This window comes from Girardinichthys multiradiatus, chromosome 9 (genome assembly GCF_021462225.1).
Source record: "Girardinichthys multiradiatus isolate DD_20200921_A chromosome 9, DD_fGirMul_XY1, whole genome shotgun sequence".
NCBI lineage: Eukaryota > Metazoa > Chordata > Actinopteri > Cyprinodontiformes > Goodeidae > Girardinichthys > Girardinichthys multiradiatus.
In genome coordinates, this window is record NC_061802.1 from 8110692 (window position 1) to 8128325 (window position 17634).

At 39.3% G+C, this 17634-nt stretch overlaps 1 non-coding gene across 1 annotated transcript; it reads left to right on the forward strand.

The window, feature by feature from the left end:
* The first annotated feature begins 17168 nt into the window (after window positions 1–17168).
* Window positions 17169–17241, forward strand: trnac-aca. The gene has a single exon. It is a non-coding gene; the product is annotated as a tRNA-Cys (tRNA).
* Window positions 17242–17634: the final 393 nt, after the last annotated feature.

Sequence of the window (17634 nt, forward strand, 5' to 3'; positions counted from 1 at the left end):
ACAGTGCAAATTCTTGTATTATGATGAGCTGTGCTTTTTAAAGGAGGGAAACGTCCCTTCTGTGGGGGAGTCAGGGCAAGGGTGAGGATAGATGGTCAGACAGATTAAGAGTCCCTCGTTTGTTCTCACCCAAGCACATAAAGGCATCGTTTAGATCCACAGCATGATCATGCCTGACTTTTTTTTTTTTTGGCCTAGCAACAGACCGTGCAGATAGAGCGGGAACATTAAATATGCAAAAGCAAAGCATGTACAGAGACATTCTTCTGTTTGGGAGATTAAACGTGTTGGGTGGACAGGATGGGACATGACACTTGGGATTTTTGTCCGAAACATGAAGGAGCATTTGTGCTCCAAGGCTTGGGGGGGATCAGAGCGTTGACTTTGTTTGCCATGTATTTACAGCGATTGATGAATATTTGATTGAGTTACAGGAGCAAGCGAAATGCAGTAAACAAGTGGTGGTTGTATAAAACATGGCAATTGCAAGCATGCACCTTTGTGCTGTCCACATTCCTAAAAATGTAGTTTGGAGCCAAGCATATTCCTAACAAAGAGGCTATCCACAAGTTTCTTTAATGAGTCAGTGAATTGGGAGGTCATATTTTAGCTTGGTTTATGATGGAAACAGACTCTTTCTGCAGGACAGGAATAATGTATAATATTGACATGAATCATTTTGGGCTGTCTTTATGTAGAATGAATACCTGAGGACATGTTGAAGCTCCCTAAGATTCAATTTAGGTTAGTTTATTTAAATGGCTCTAGTTCATAACAACTTACATCTCAACATATTCTTTACAAGACAAACGGGACCAGTTCAAATCATTTCATTTCATCCCAATTGATCATTCAGAGAAATTCAGACGCAGTTACATGCAATCCAATCCAAATTATAATGTGATACTGTCTACATTTTATGACTATTTTATGCCAAATGGTAAAAAGTTCCCTAAGGAAGTCCAGCCAATTGTATTGTGTCTTTGATTTTGCAGCAGTCCCTCATCTAGATGAAGAATGTGATGACAGTGGACAAGAATCACCTGCTTCCTATAGTAAGAAACCTCCAGCAGAACCAGGAACCATTCAGGGAAAGGGACACAGCAAAAAAACAGAAGCACTAGGCCAGGAGTATTTTTAATGGGAAACACAACGAAAGAGTGTACACAAATATAAAGCATCAACACCGCCATCCATGACTTCATACAAGAAAGGGACACAGCTGAACCAGGAGTATTTTCAATAGGACAGAAAAACAAAGATTACACACAGTTAATGGCAAATGCTCCACTAGTGACTCCATCCAGGAAAGTCAAGCAGCTTAACACAGAAGCACCTAGCATGGTGTACTTTCTAAGGAAGGAAAATAAACGTTGAGGTGACACTTGGGAGCAACAAAGACCAGCTGTGAATTTCATTTTTGGTTGTGTTCTTAACCCCCTTAAGAATAGGAAGTTGTTTCTTAAAAAAAAACAAAAAAAAAAAACAGAACCCATGTTAGTTAAGTTATAAGGAGCAATTTGCATCGAAAGACAAAGTATTAACAAATTCAAAAAGTGTCTGTCTTGTCTGTCAGGCATATAATTGGGGCACAATGTGTACTACCAAATGAGTCTTATTTAAGTGTGCAAAATTTAAGACCAGTATTAAAATCACGAATTACAATTTGTATTTCCACGTATTATGGAACACAATAATTTGGTGAGCTTCTTAGATTCTCCTCATTCCAAGATCAGACGCTCATGGATTCCTCTAACAACGTTCAAGTGAATCAGATACTACTAAAAAAAATAAAATCCTACATGCCTAATGTGTGTATATCCAGGAAAAAGTGATGTATTTTTTCATTTTCCATTTCTAGGGAGTGTGTAAATTTATATGGATGAATGTGTAGTTTACACATGTACAGCTTGTGTGTTAGACATTCTAAATCTTAGGTGTCACACTCCCTCCCTGACTTCACACCAGGTGCAGGGTTGCTAGATTTATACCCAGTAGCCCTTGCCCACCCTTGTGGAATGCCATGCATCTTCAAACAGGTACTTCACTTTGAAATCTCATCTCGGCGTGATCTCTAGGCAGCTAAATATACCCAGCTCCCAAATCCTGCAACCGTCGGGGCATAAATGCCACCTGCGCTTCATCAGACTGCGTTCAGAGTCTTAAGTCTGTCCGTGCAACTGTCCACTTGTCTCCACCCGTCTCGTGCAACGCCCTCCTCCCTCACCCCCCACAAACACAAGCTCTTGGAGAAATGCTGAGGCACTGCATGCCTAACACATCTCCTCTGGCCTGAAGCCAGACAAATGTCATGATGTTGTGATTAATCAGCACCACACAAGGCAGCTTTAAGGGCGTTCTACCCCGTGAACATGACCTACACGGGTCAAAGGTTCCTCACCTTTTTTTCCCTCTCTGGTAAAAAATGTGCTTTGTGGCATAACCAGAGCTGAATATCTGGATCATTTTGCCGCAACAAAAAAAAAACTGTATAGGGTTGGGTCTGGGAAAAACTGTTTTAACTTTAGATGATTATGAAAGGGGGCAAAGGAAATGTGTGATATGTTACTGAGCTGTGTGTCATTTAATTTTTCATAATCAAAAGACGATCAGATAGTTAATTATTATGATTAATAAAAAAACATTTTAAACATTGCAAAAGTAAAACAAAATATTCACAATGAAATAAAACTGTCAAGCCTAGGTTTTACAAGAATATAAAATAACAGATTTTATATGCAGTACAAATAAAGCACTTCTGACTTCTTGAAAAGTAATGTGATGCACTAGTTTAATCATTGTTAGATTTTACATCTTATCTTTATGTCTCTCTTTTCCCTAAATCAGGATTATTTTAGGAGGAGAGCTGTTTTTAACCTGGTGCAATGAAATGAAAATTAAGGGAATCTTGTAATTTTCTCACACAATGTACATATATAAATACATTATATACCCCACCACCTTTGTGGTTATGCTATAGATCTTTGGGAGGTTTCCCAAAATATGACATTAAAAAGGATACTATTAAAAGCCCTGAAGTGGTTTTGAACACGGATTCTCAGAAAGTCTTAGGTAGTAAACAGATTGTGGCTGGTGCATGGTTGCACTAATAAGTGCAATGCAAATTGTATAGGCTTCCACAAACAAAGGAAGTTGTCCAGTTTGAATGTCATTTATATGTGTAATTTGATTTATTTGGCTCTACTTTATATTCTAAAAACATACTCCTGTATATGTGTTTGCATCAGACTCTTTCTCTGTTACAACAGAGAGAGGCTTCCTGTGGTAGAGGCCCAAAGCAAAGCTTCACACCTACCGTTGGCTAACCTCGCCCAGCTGTGACAACAAGAAGGGCACTGGAGTTAACATTTAGATAACGGATGTGTGTACCATTTCGATTTCCATTCCTGGTGACAGAGAATCCCGAGAACACATTATGGGTTGTGTCTAAGGGGAGGCGGTGCAATCCCATGTTTCCTGCATCTCAGGGGTGATGTGGAGGAACGTCGAAATTCCTCATTCTGCTGTTTTCTGAGGCATGGCCAGCCCTCTGTCAGCTTTTACTAACCGGATGCATCCAAAGCAGGCACCGAGGCTGAAGGCGGGGGATATTGCCTGCTGTGTAGCTGTCGACTTGTTTCTTATTGCATGCCAGTGCTGAGCGGGGTGGCGAGTGTGTTGTGTGTATGTGTGAATGCCAGTGTTGAGGGTTAGGAGGTTGTCAGCCTATCTTTGACTCTAAAATGTGTGTGGCAGGACATGCTATGAATTTAGGAGAGTATCATCCTCCACAACCCTCTGGACCAGTCTTACCTGAATCTCGGATTATAACCTGCATCAGTCTCTGCCATGCAATGGCAGGCAAACTTTGCCCAATTAATAATCCTTTAACATACACCTGGTTAATGACATACGGAGGTATGTGTGTGGGGGGGGAATAATGGACAGCCATAAATCAAGAGGAAAAGAATGAGAGCTTCTGATGTGAGTTTTTTTCTCTCAGGCTTTACTCGATTTTGTTTGCACATGTGGCACATGTGTGTCTTTGTGTGATCTCTTTCCTCCTGTTAAATTTGTGTCTTTGTGTGCTACTTTGTAATCTCATCTCCATCTAAAACTCCTGCAGGCCTCGTGCTTCATTACTACGCAGTTGCAATAAAACCCACAGTAATTAAAGGGGATCTGGTTGTAATTGCCTCAGTGAATCAACTTAATCAGCACCTGTGCTCACAGTCATTGTAATAGTCCAATCTAACCTTTTTAATACCTCAGAATTAAGAACTGTAAAAAATTATACATGATAATCATTCTGTATTTTGAAACTCTTGAGTGGACAATGAGTCAACTACTGGCCAAGACAAATATTAAAGCTTCAGCCTGCTGTTTAAACATGTTTGTGTACATCGAAGGCAAGAAACTTGGCTTCAATGAACCTTGTATAAAGGATTTAGGTTTATTTATGTAGCATCCCTGATCATACGCAAGATAATTCAGAGTGCTTCAGAAAGTTAATGAAACAAAGGGTAAGAAAATTGCATTAAAAACAACAAATACAGTAAAAGAAAAATTGTGACTTTAAAATAGAAACAATATGCTGCAAATTAGATAAAACAATGAAAATAATCTTGTAAAAAAATCTAACATTTATGGAAAACTGCAACAAACAACTATGCTTTCAGTCCTGATTTAAAAGAGTTTTCTTCACACCTTACATTTTCAGAAAACTAAACCAAGAGCTGAGGATCGTAGGAACTAATTGCTGTTGCACTTTAGTTCTGGCACTGGCAACATTGAGGAAACAGTTTTCAAATGACCTCAGGGCTCTGCATGGTACATTGATGACAAGCAGCTATATAATGTGTTAAGCCCAAGAACGTTTAGTGCTCTATAGATAAATAACATTTTAAAAAACGATTCTTTAAAAAAACGGTTTTATCTGTTCCATTTTTCTGGTTTTAGCAGGATTCTATTACAAAAATCTAACCTACTGAAAAGAAAAGCATGGACCAGTGTTCTGTTTTAATAGAAAGTCCTTTATATTGGCATTGTTTTTAAAATAGTTGTAGGCTTATTTAGTAACAGACTTTCTGTGGTTTTTAAAATTCTGTCCACAACTACTCCTAGGTTTCTACAATGCTATGTGGTCTTTAGCCTCATTGAGTCTTGGTGATCTAACCTGGCATTTCTGGGACCAAAAACAAAGACCTCTGGTTTTTCTGCATTGAGCTGGAGGAAACCTGACCCATCTACTCGTTGATACTATGAAGAAACTTACTCGGTGAAAGTGGATATGTGTTGACACAAAAATATAAGACTGTGTTTTTAGCATACATGTGGTAAGACATGCTCTAATACTTCATAACCTGAGTTAGAGGCAGGATATAGCTAATGAATGAAAGTGGCTCGAGAATACAGACTAGAGGAACCCCTCATTATAATTTTGTTTGCATAGACTGTTAAATAACACAAAATAGCCCCAGTCTTCCAAGGATGTTCTCAACGTATTTAGCACAGAACCAGACACTAGTGGCCTTTGTTTTGTAATCTGACCTGCAGGAAAAATGGAGTTGGAGACAGGGTAAGACATGCAACAAAGGTCAACAGCCGGAACTTGAACCTGTGACGGCTGCGTCAAGGACTTTGGCCTCATATACTTTACCCCTGTGCCATCACCACGCCCGTGTACCAAACAATTGTATGCATTTCCCCGTCTATCTATGTTTTATGATTACCTGTGCATAATGAAGCACAGACATCCAATAATGGAAAGGTTTTAATAATAAAAAAGAAATCACAAATATTTGTTGTAGAATGGTTTTCCAAAATGCTTAGAATCAATCCGTAGAACTTTCCAGTTTGTCCAGTAAGAGCTGTAAGTGATCTCTTTTAAGTTAGATTAACATCAATAAACCATTTTACTGATGTAAGGAGATCTGATGGCTTTGCTTAAGAGAACAAGGGGACATGTGCATATTAGTAGGTTTAGAAAATGTTAAACTCGTTCATTCTTCTAAGTACAAAGTAATACAGCAGTTATAACTCTAATTTGTCGTTTTTGTTTGTAATCTTCAGGTTTTGGTATGGTGCAGCCTTCTATGGAGGATATTCTGAACGATCTAATAAGTTTGATGAGAGGGTATGAAGTCAAACTGAGGAGAAGGGGCCAAAATATTTAGAATTTTAGAAGCAAGAAATACAATGAAAAGCAATCGAAGATTCTCTCAAGTTCAGCAACTCGTTTTTGTATTGTTTTTCACAGTGATGATAGTGCCTTGGCTTTTTGTTTGAAGCTTTCATGTTTGTTTGTATAAAGACTCCACAGGTCTTAATGTTGTTTCACCCCTGCTGGTAACACAATAGGACAAATTTAAAAGAATCATGCCATACATAAATATTTTGGCAGTGGAAAGACAGTTCCTTCTTTTAACTGTTCTTTAGCATGTTTCTCAAAGTTCAGATGTGGATTTAGAATCAGGTCCAAATATTTAAAAGTCAGTTTTTTGAAAAATATCAACATTTCAAGGTTGTACCATTTAGAAAAGAACATAGACTTTGCCTCATTTACATTCAAACGCAGACATGCCTGATCCAGCAATTGTGTGATCCTCAAACACATTTGTTAGCTTGACAACTGCACCTGCAAAAAACTGCAAAGAAATTGGTGTCCTGAACAAGTTAATACAGCCTTTTGACCAGTTCTATGAAATGTATCCACACCAATAACAGATCCGTAGAAAAGTAATTCAAAGGTAACCCAATGTAATTTGTTACATTACGTTGTTAAAGTAATTGAATTAGTTACAATACTATTACATTTAGTGCTTGACAACTGTTTAGAAGGGAAACATCAAGTATATCTACTGTTCAACAAGGAGAAAAAAAATCAGGACACAGCTAAAATCATGAATAAATTAGCACACCCATTACTCTCACACCACTGGGCTCATGGCCTCATTGAAATATAGGTCTTTTCAACACATATACCTAATATACTAAAAAAGAACATTTAAATTGATTCAGTGGCTTGTGTGAACACATTAATTTTCAGTACTAAAAATATATTTTTAAGCAGGTTTTGAGCCCTTCTTCTTCCTTCTGTGGAATGCATAATGGATTCCCGTGTAATCCATTATAGCTGCTGAGGAAACAGGAGATAAAGAGTCATTGGCAGCACCCACCCGGGGTTGTTCTTCTTTAAATGAAGTTTTAATAAAGAACGACAGAGAGGCTGTACAAGGTCAATTATCAGGCTTTGCCTACCCGCTGAAGCCCTTCTCAGATCCTTGTGCTTAGTGCACCATAATGCCTGCCCGTCATAGCCTGCTGATCTACATGTAAAAATGTCAGACGACCAGACGAAGGCTGAACCTATCTATCCCAAACCTTTGTCAGAGTGCATTTGCTGTTGACTATTTTTCGTCCTGACTGGCACATAAGGTCGCTACTGTCACAGACTGGCAAATCAGGAGAGCTGAATGTGGTCGATGTTCATTTGTCAGCGCCCTCGTTGAGGGGGATATCTCTTTATGCATCAAGAATACGTTAAAAGTCACTGGGGGCAGAAAAGGAGATATTAATTTTGCGTGTCTGGGTGCTCATTCAGCGTTGAAAGTTGAAAGATCCCCCCTCCAACCCCTCTCAAGCTGTGAGGTGGATTTAATGTACACTGTGCTTATGAATATACTTATGTATTCATTTGAGCAATAATCGCCAGGCAGGGTCCCTCACAGAAAAACAAACTGCCTAGCTTCCGGCAGCCATTTTAATTAAATGCCATGGATTGTCAAATTTATTGATCTCCCTCCCCTTCCCTGACACAACCCTGAAGGATGTCCTGTGCCATTTCCATATCTTTAGTGGGTTTTCCTGCTAATGTGAGATGAGGGATGAAAGGAGATGGAGGTCTGCTCAGCTAAATTAGGCCTGGCTCGCACAGCTTGGAGCGAAGGGAGGCAGGAGAGGTGAAAATGGATGTAGATAGGCTAAAGTGGGGTTGCACATGTCCTGAGGCGATAGCCTGCGAGCTGCGGCGAGGCCTCACTCTCATTCTTGCTCTCTCAGAGCAGATCTGTGTGCAGATGGGTGTCTGACAGGCCTACAGCTGTTCTCCTAATTGTTCATTAAGTGTTCTATTGATTCCCTTATTTCAAATACATGTGTCTTTCAGCCGCTGCTATCCATGTGATGTGGCAGACACACAAGCCACGCACACACATTCACACATACACACCGACACACGCAATCCTGGCTTGGCCAAGATGACAGGGCTGGCTGATGCCAAAAATGTGAACTGCCACTTCTAATCCAGGATTCCTCTCTCAGTGGGGTCCGGCAGGGCCTGGGAAGCAGAACCTCATTCAACGTACCAGGCTTTTATTTTCCAAACTTTTAGCATCAATCAATTAAAGTGCTGGCAGCAGCGTAGAAAAAATGTTTAATTCCTTGTTAAGCGGCAGCAGCCTCAGATTGCATCTGGCTGATAAGGGAGTTTTCGTGAGTCTATTAGGTCCTGGTACTCTTGCCTGATTACTCTGTGAAAGTGCAAGCTTTATTTAGGTAAAAAATGATCAAGCAAGAAGAGGGAGAGAGGAGATGGGAAGAGAGGAAACAAGAGGAGACAAGAGGAGTCAAGAAGTTAGAGAAGAAAAAGGCTGCAGAAAAGATTAGAAAGTCAACAACACCTTCACGTTTGAGTAAGTTTTATCAGCTGGGGTAATCTTCAACTATCAAACTGATTCCCATCTAATCTGCTTCCCGTGTTACAAAAATCTAAAACCTCTGCTGAGGCAAGTGTTTTGACACAAATCTTATTGGTATGAAAAATAAAATATATTTTGTAAAGCGATATATTTATCCATTCTCTGGTTTGAATGCGTGGGAGCATCTTATTACGCAACCTTTGAATTAGCTATGCAGACCTTAAATATACAGTGCTGGTGAAAAGTTTATGTACACTCAACACTGGCATCAATGGAATTCATTTTGAGACTTAAAGGATGCATTGTTTTTCCAAGTAGAATGATAATACAACAAACATCCATCCATTTTCTTTACCCGCTTATCTTTGCAGGGTGGCAAAGGGGCTGGTGCCTATCTCCAGGAGACAGTGGGCTATAGGCAGGTTACACCCTGGACAGGTCACCAGTCCGTCACAGGGCAACACAGAGACACACAGGACCAGTAACCATGCACACACACTCTCATACCTAAGGACAATTTACAGAGTTCAAATAACTTTCAAGTCTTTGGACTTTGGAAGTCGAAGTAACCAGAGGGAAATCACACAAGCACGTTGAGAACATACAAACTTCATGAATAAAGAGCCCAAGTTAGGAATTGAACCTGGGACATTATTGCTGCAAGACAACAATGCTAGCAACTACGGCACCATGCAACAACAAACAGCTTCATTGAATTTGAAACTTAAGAATTGGGTGCACGAGTTTGAATTTATTTTGAATTCACAACCAAACAGGTTGAAAATACATACAGGATCAATTATAGGCACACACTTCCATTTATATTTGGTTGTATTTCATTAAGAGAGTTACACCCCAGAGATCTTTATTTTATATTTTAGTTTTAAATTGGAATTATATAGTTTTGTACTTGTAATTAAGTCTTGTCGTTTGTGTTTTGCTTTTAAGTATTTGTGTAATGTTTAGTTACAGCTTAGTTTTTTTAATGGCCCCTGTGTGTCTTCATAGCAGGTAATTGTTTCATCATTTACTCTTCTGGTTTCCTTTAGTAAATGTTATGTTCTGTTCCTCATTCACAGCTGCAGCTCATCAGTAATCACCCACCTGTTTCCATGCCAGTAATCGCCATCCTCGATATATATTCCACCTTCTTTATTTAGTTAGTTGTTGGTTCCTCCTGCTATGTAACCACTTTTATCCCTGTTGCTACCACCAAGACTTTGTCATTTCTCCTTTTTTGCCCCTTGTTGATCTCCTGATTCCTCCATCTATGTCCCCCATCAGTTAGCATTATTATAGGTTTTTTGTATCTTTATCATTATTAAAACCTTAAATGAACTTAAAAGGTGCAGTCCAAGGAAAAAACCTCTGCTTCAAAGCTGACATCTTCAAGTATAACACATTTATTTCCCATTAATTAACTAACAATTTCCTACTGGTGTTTTAACAGAACAATTATTATAAAACTGGTTTTCAAATTGATAAAGCAGGCTAACATTGAGCTTTTAAAATGGCCATTAATATCAACCTTATAGAAAATGTATAAACTGTTCTGAAATATATAGTCTGTTCCAGAACGCAAAGCAATTTAAATCTATATTAGAGTAGTCAAATATCCGGACAGAAGCCTGTTGAAGGTCACACAAAAAAATTATTTCCCTGCAACCTACTAAGAAGCATTTAACCAAATTGGAGTTTATGTGTATATTTGAGCAAGTATGTAAAAATTTAACTATGTCTGGATTAGCGAGAAAATCTACAATAAATAAAAACGTGTGCAGCCAATTCCTGTTTTAAAAATCACTTCTCTGCCTGCTGTATAATCTTACCATCCTGGAAGAAAATAGTTTAAATGAAGCATTAACGTCTCAGTATGACTGTGATTTCCATGCCAATGATGAGTGGATGTAAACACTAAAGTTTAACTTGAACAATAGATATACAAGAAACTGTCCTTTTAATGGTTAAAGGGACACAGTTTCTTCTGTATGTACTCAAGTTGGGCCCACTAGAGCATGTACAGACAAAGGCAACTTGTTTCAATAGAAAGAATAGTATTATGTAGATAAAGGAAGAAAAATCACCAGCCAAATTTTATCCATTTCTTTTTCCCACTTTGCTCTTAGCATTACAATTTGGCTGTCAAATTGGACTTAACGCTTCAGTGGGTCAAGTCATGTACTCCAGCCTGGGTGGTTGTCTCCATTTCTAGAACGAGGAAATTCCACCGGCATTCCTGCGTTGAGTAGAGCAATAATGTTCTCTGTAAAACACAATCAGTCACCCCCTACTCGCCTTTGTATAAGGCGTAAAGACCCCCCGAATCAATACTGGCTGGCTGGGTGACTTATCATCGCTGCCTGCACGCAGAGCTGAAGAGAGTGCAGAGCAGCAGACAGTGGGCTGCATCCTGATGCAGACATGAGCCAAAACCTAGTGGCTACATCAATGACCAATTGGTTATGAGCCAGCAGTGCAATAGATCGGCTGCTTGTGTAATTAAAGCACTTAAATTTGTTGCATGTAAGTGGTGTGATGACATCCATTAATAAAAAACTTTGTTTTTCTTAGTCATGAAACTCTTGTGATAATTACGTTTTCTCAATAAAGTTTTTTACGTCCATAGATCTCTATCTAAAAAAAAAAAAAATCTGTGTGTTGTTTTAATGTGTTATATTATTGTGATGTTTATGTTTAAATTAGGTATGGATCATAAAGTAATTCTGTAGTATTATAAAGCACTTACAGAAAGCGTGAGAGAGAGAAAGAAATCTCTAAATCAACTGGAACAGTTTTACAAGATAAAGGAATAAATTAAATATGTGTTCTTAGTCCTCTGATGTCTCTATACCTTTATTTTCCAGAGATAATGTCTATTTTAACTGTTTTTGATGATCTTCAATCAACATTTTTCTTTCTTTCTTTCTTTCTTTCAAAAAACACATCTGTTGATTATTAAATGTGTTGATCTTAAGAGTTTATTGTCCCATGTTAAAGAATGTAATGTAGAGGAAACAACTACATATATGCAACCAATGACAGATAATTTAGCAACGCGGTTTGTTGGGAAATGAAAACCTTTGTGGTGCAGTTGAATGCTACTGATCATGTAGTTTACTGAGACCATTTTAGCAGCAGAGCTGTGATATCCAGTACACAGCTAAGTGAAGGCTATAAATGTGTTTTAAAGTTGTCTCTAGTCCTTGTGTGCCTCTGCACTTTTTAGACTTTCAAGGACTTTATTTCACACTGGCTTCACATTGTCTCTCAGCCTTTGCTCAGGGTGCCATTGTAAACATCAGGTAAACAGTGCAATATGTGAGATTTGGTGAATTTCTCATGCAAAGCCACAAACATTGCTACTAAATGGATACCATGCCAAACTCTTTTGCTTTTCAAGACAGTGAAAAGTATTGTGACTGCTTGAATTGCTAATGAAGCTATAAAGCTGGTGTTTCATTGGTGTACTCTGACCATGCATCATTGTGGATTCTCTATCTCATCTATAGATAGTATCTATCTAATGAAGAATGATTCAAAGTGTGAAAGAAGATGTGATTTCAGTTCCACATTGCATTGCACAAGTATTCATATGCCTTGAAGATTTCCAAAATTCCTCATGTTACAACAAATTTCATTGTTTATTTGAATTTGTATTTGATACAATAACAAAAACTTGTAAAGCAGAAGGAAAAATTTATATGGTTTTCAACATATTTACAAAAAATATCTAAGAATTGTAGCATGCATATGTACTCTGCCTACTTAGTCTGATACCCTTAAATTGAAGCCAGCCTCAACAACTGTCCTAACTCGCCTCATTAGAAAATCAAATCATGGCCGACTACCTAAATTAGCATGCCTGGCAAAGAAAACAATAACCAGAGAAGCAGCCAAGAGACCAATGGTAACTCCGGAGGAAGGTGATCTTGTCAGATGAGAGAAAAATTAACCTTTTATGCATAGCACCATGTTGTCAGAAAACTAGTAATAAAATTAATCCTGCACATCAGCCCTACAGTTGAAATGGTTTAGATGAAAGCAGATCGATATGCTAGAATGGCCCAGACAAAGTCTAAGACCTAAAATCAATTAAGGACCTGAGGTAAAACTGCTGTTTACAAATGCTCTTTGTCCAATCTGAACAGCTGGAAACCATATTTAATTTAACTTCTGCTTCAAAGTTATGCACTACAGACAATCTAAATATGTGGAGGTTTGTGGTTATGATGTGAACAAATTAAAGGGATGTGAATACCATTGTGAAGTACTGTGATAAATAATTTTTTAAACCCTAACCTAACCAAGGTTAGGATTAACCAAAAGGTTTAAAGTTTTGTCTTTGGGAATATTATGTCCGTTGAGCTACTGTATATCACCTTCTACATTGTGCAATTACACAATCTTGTTATCTGGTAACTGCACTGTGTGTAGTATTTTGGGAGGTAGTTTTTCTACCTGCTCTAAAAATAATCTCATTATCACTGAGCTAATTTGTAAACATTTTCGAGATGAGCAGCTCTTTAGAGACTCTGTGGAATTGCTTAAAACATTCCAACCCGTTAATTGAAAAAAGTTAATAGCCCACTACTAAATATGCATCTGAGTTCATAAAATCTTGCCAAGCATGGTGAACACGTGTTTAAATGGTTAAGTCAATGATTGGCAAATGACTGCCTACCTTTTTTCACTTTTAGGATGTTGTGTGGTATCACTTTAATAAAGAAAAATATTATTTCACGTTTAATCTTTGGAGTGTTTCATTTTAGTGTGGTAGGGTCCCTTTTTGTTAACTATCTGGACAACACATGAGCTGTATTAGGGAAAATAGCAAGCAAAACAAAGGCATCAATTCACCTTTTAGGCTTAGAGCACTTGCAGACTCAAGATGAACCAGTTGAATTTTAAGTTGGCTGACTGTTTACTAACATTTCATTTTCTATGGACCATCTAGTGAATGAATGGGCTGGAGGGATGCTGTTTGGAATTGTTTTTAACTTTGTTGATGTTTGCTGCCGAAAGAGGCTGTTAATGGCCTCTAATTGGGTTAGTGAAGAAAACGTGTTGACATTTGCTATGTGCTCACAGTCCAGGGTTTTGCTTCAGCCGTTATGCTAATTCAACCATTATATGTCTGGAGGGTATTAATGAGACTGACACAAGTGATGTTGCCGGTAAAAGACAGTGAAATGGTCTGTAAACAGACAGAATTGATTCCAAGGCCGAAGCAATTGTCACCAGTCTGGACTGAGATGAACAGATTCCCTCCTCCTTTTCCTTTCAGCTCTGCACTCAACCCTTCCTCCTCCTCCTCTTGTGCACATCCACGTTTGCTCCTCCAGCCTTGTCCAGCCTTCCAAATAGTCTCTGACAGTATTCAGCAGAACCTGTCAGGGACATCAAAAAGGTACCCAAACACAACGTGAAATGCCGTCTGCTTACAAAAATGAGACTTGATCAGAATCAATACAGTTTACCCCTCTTGCCCAGCACCAGAGCTCATCCATCCACCAACACAGAATCTGTTACACTGTTATTACTGATTCTCAGGCTAGCCAGCTAACTGTCATTGGGAAACAGGGGTTATTTTACAAAAACATTGCTTCTGAATGGTTTAGATGGGTCTTAGTCAGAGTTGGAAATTTATTGTCATGTATAGTGTTAGAGGACTTGCTCATTAAACTTCTAAGTTAAAAGAGCATGTCAGTTAGTGGTGTTCAAATTGCTTTTGTTGAAGATATCAAAATCTCATTGTAACCTCATTTTGAATGTTTCTCTATGTCTTGTAATGTCATATCCTCAGTGATGTGTGCAGGTTGTGTGTGTAGGTATGTGTGCGTATGTCTGTCTAAACTTGTGTGGATCAATCCCTAAAGGAACACCAATATTGTGTAGACATTTTGCCTGGTCCACACAAAGAAAAATGGGTTACACTGGCTAATGGTTAGGTTAAGGACTAAGGTATGAATTGAGTTTAGGTTAAGTTTAGGGTTAGGTATTTATTAGTAAGGGTTAGGGTCAGGGTTAGGCTATAGCACATATGGAAGTCCATGCAAGGTCCCTGTAAGGATGTGTGGGTGTCTGTGTCTGTGTGTGTGTGTGAGTGTGTGTGTGTGCGTCCACCTTACCTTCCTGATTGCAGGTGTGACTGGCAGGTGGTGTGTTCCCACAGCTGAAGCTCATCATAGTCCAATTAGGAGGAGCTTTTAGAGGAGTGGATCCCCTAAGGCAAGATGTCAGATTGTTCTTGTTCATCAAGAGATAATCAGGCCTTCTTGTGAGCCTATGAGTTCAAGATTTCCTGTGCTCTATAGCTTACCTTCACCTTCTTCCCCTTCCAGAAAAACCATAGCTCAGTTCTGTTTCGTCAGGGTTTTCCCATCCTCTGCCTTCTCATTTCCGAAGTTCATTTGAGTATTCATCTCAGGATCCTCACTGCTAATCTCCTTCTGGTCGCTCCTCTGGTTGGTCCTCTGGATCAACAGTCTGGACGCTTCATCAAAACCACCATCACCACTCACCTCCCTGTCCACCCTCCAACACTCCACAGCTGTTTCTGTCTACTACCTGCAGGAATAGACAAGAACCATTATCAACCTAAACCGCACCCAACAATTTGCCAAGCTCAGCCTCTGTGTAATTACTCACTTTGTTCCTGGAAACTTCACCTCTGACAAAAGTAAGACTCCAACTTCTCCTGCACATTAACTATCAGCATTCAAAGATGATTCCCTGCAATAACAACTTACCTCCCCTCCTCAGTGTTGTCCTGGAATCCTCCCCTGCCTCGGGAAGAAACATGTATTATTTCTCAATTGTCAATAAACCATTTAAACCTTTTCCTGTCGTCGGTAGTTGTCACCTGCACAAGGGTCTCGAATAAAAACATTATGACAAGTTAGTTTCAGGAAACCCCCAGATATTGTATATATAAGAGGTTTCCTAACAACACAGAGGAGCTGACCATTGTACGTCAGGTTCAGCTATCTGTAGATATTCTTACAGAGCAGACCTGTGCTACCATACATAATTGTATTATATTACCATCAGCCCTTGATTCATTTACTGGTCCGAAATCTGCAAAAAACACTGAACAATTACTAAAATGCCCTCACTTCAGCAATGATGAAAGTACAAAGAGTAAACCCAATAGTGTCTAGTTTTTTACCATGTAATCATTTGCAATGCAGCAGGAGTGTATGTGGTTATCCCTCAATGGTATAGCAGTTGGCATGAATATCAAATCCATTGATAACCTTGATAACAAGATCTGAACACAAATAACAAGGAGCAAATAATTATCTGCCTTTAGATGGTGCGGTCAGGAGGAGTTGCTGCTTAATAAATTCACTGGCTTCATGTAGAGAAAATTTCACTTTTTCACTTTTTTGTAATGGAGTTTGAAAACGAAGCAGAGGCTAATAAAAGATTGGCCTGTCATAATGAATCAGGAGAGCCTGTGTCAAGTAGGCAGTGTGAGTCCATCCTCTCACATATCCATCTACTGAACAAGCCTCCCTGTGCCTGCGTGGCTGGAGAAAAAAAGACCAGTTGACACCCTATTTGGCTGTCTCTCCACTGAAATTAACATTAAGCCTGGGAGGAAAAGAGACAGTGTTTGGCACAGCATGGCTTCATTTTCTCCCGGAGTGAACACCAGGGCCCAAAGGGACACCAAGACAGATTTGCATGCCACTTGCTATTCTCTGCTACCTGCTGCAAATTTATTATTGTGGCAAGCTGCTTCCCCAACAGCAACTTAGAGGACTTTTCAAATCTAAATGGTATCTGCAGGCGGTCAGGAGACATATAGAAATCCCTGGCGCGCGCACACACAAAGGTAGGGGAAAACTGCATCAAAAAGTAATCATGGAGATCAGAATACAACTGTCAGCCGTGCCAAACAGAGAGTGATGCCTCTGATGAAGTGTTGGACTGTTTAGGAAACAAAGAAACTTTTCACACAAAACTTTGTTTGCTTCAGATTAAGTAGTAGAACTGTGGCTCAGAGGCTTAAGACATTCCCTGCTTTGCAAAAGTATTGATAGTCCTTGAACTTTCATTTGTGATGTTATACACATCGTAGACCAACATACAGAACTACGTATTTGTGAAGTGGAGGGATAATGAAACCCAGTTTCCAAAAGTTTTTATAGATAAAACTCTGAAAGGTTGGATTTCTAATTACCGGTACCTCCCTTTACTGTGATTCCTCTAAATAAAATCCAACCAGTTGCCTTTAGATGTCACCTAATTAGTCCAGTAGTCCAGTTGTGTTTAATCAGAGTGTAAATACTGTTCTGATGAAGATGCTTCATTTTATTTTTAGCAGTGACAGGGAGGATGGTCAGTTGGTGGACAGGGCTAATTACGCTGCAATCTTGGAAGAAGACCTGTTAAAAGCTACAAAAGACTTGAGACCAGGTTGGAGGTTCACCTTCCAGCAGGACAACTACCCTGAAAGGGCAAGGGCTAGTGGCGCAATGGATAACGCGTCTGACTACAGATCAGAAGATTCTAGGTTCAACTCCTGGCTAGTTCAACCTTGTTTTTGTAGTTGTCAGTATGTAGTTGTACTGAGTGTCCAGTCGGGTAAGTCTCAATCCTAAAGCCTGGAAACGAGGTTCCGCTTGACATCAGGTCTTTATTCCTAAAAAAAACATGTAAAGAAGGGCAAAGAACAGGTGCGGAAACCTCGACCCTTCTTAAATGTTATATTGGCACACAATGGCAGCCCACTGCTCCCTATGCTGGGGGAGTGGGTGGAGTGGTGGCCTAGTGGTTAGAACAGGAGGTTTGCGTTCCGGAGGGGACACAAGGGGCCAGCACTCTTAACCCCAGGTGCCGCACAATGGCAGCCCACTGCTCCCTATAAGAGATGGATTAAATGCAGAGGACAAATTTTGTTGTAATGTCCATGTGGAATGACCAATAA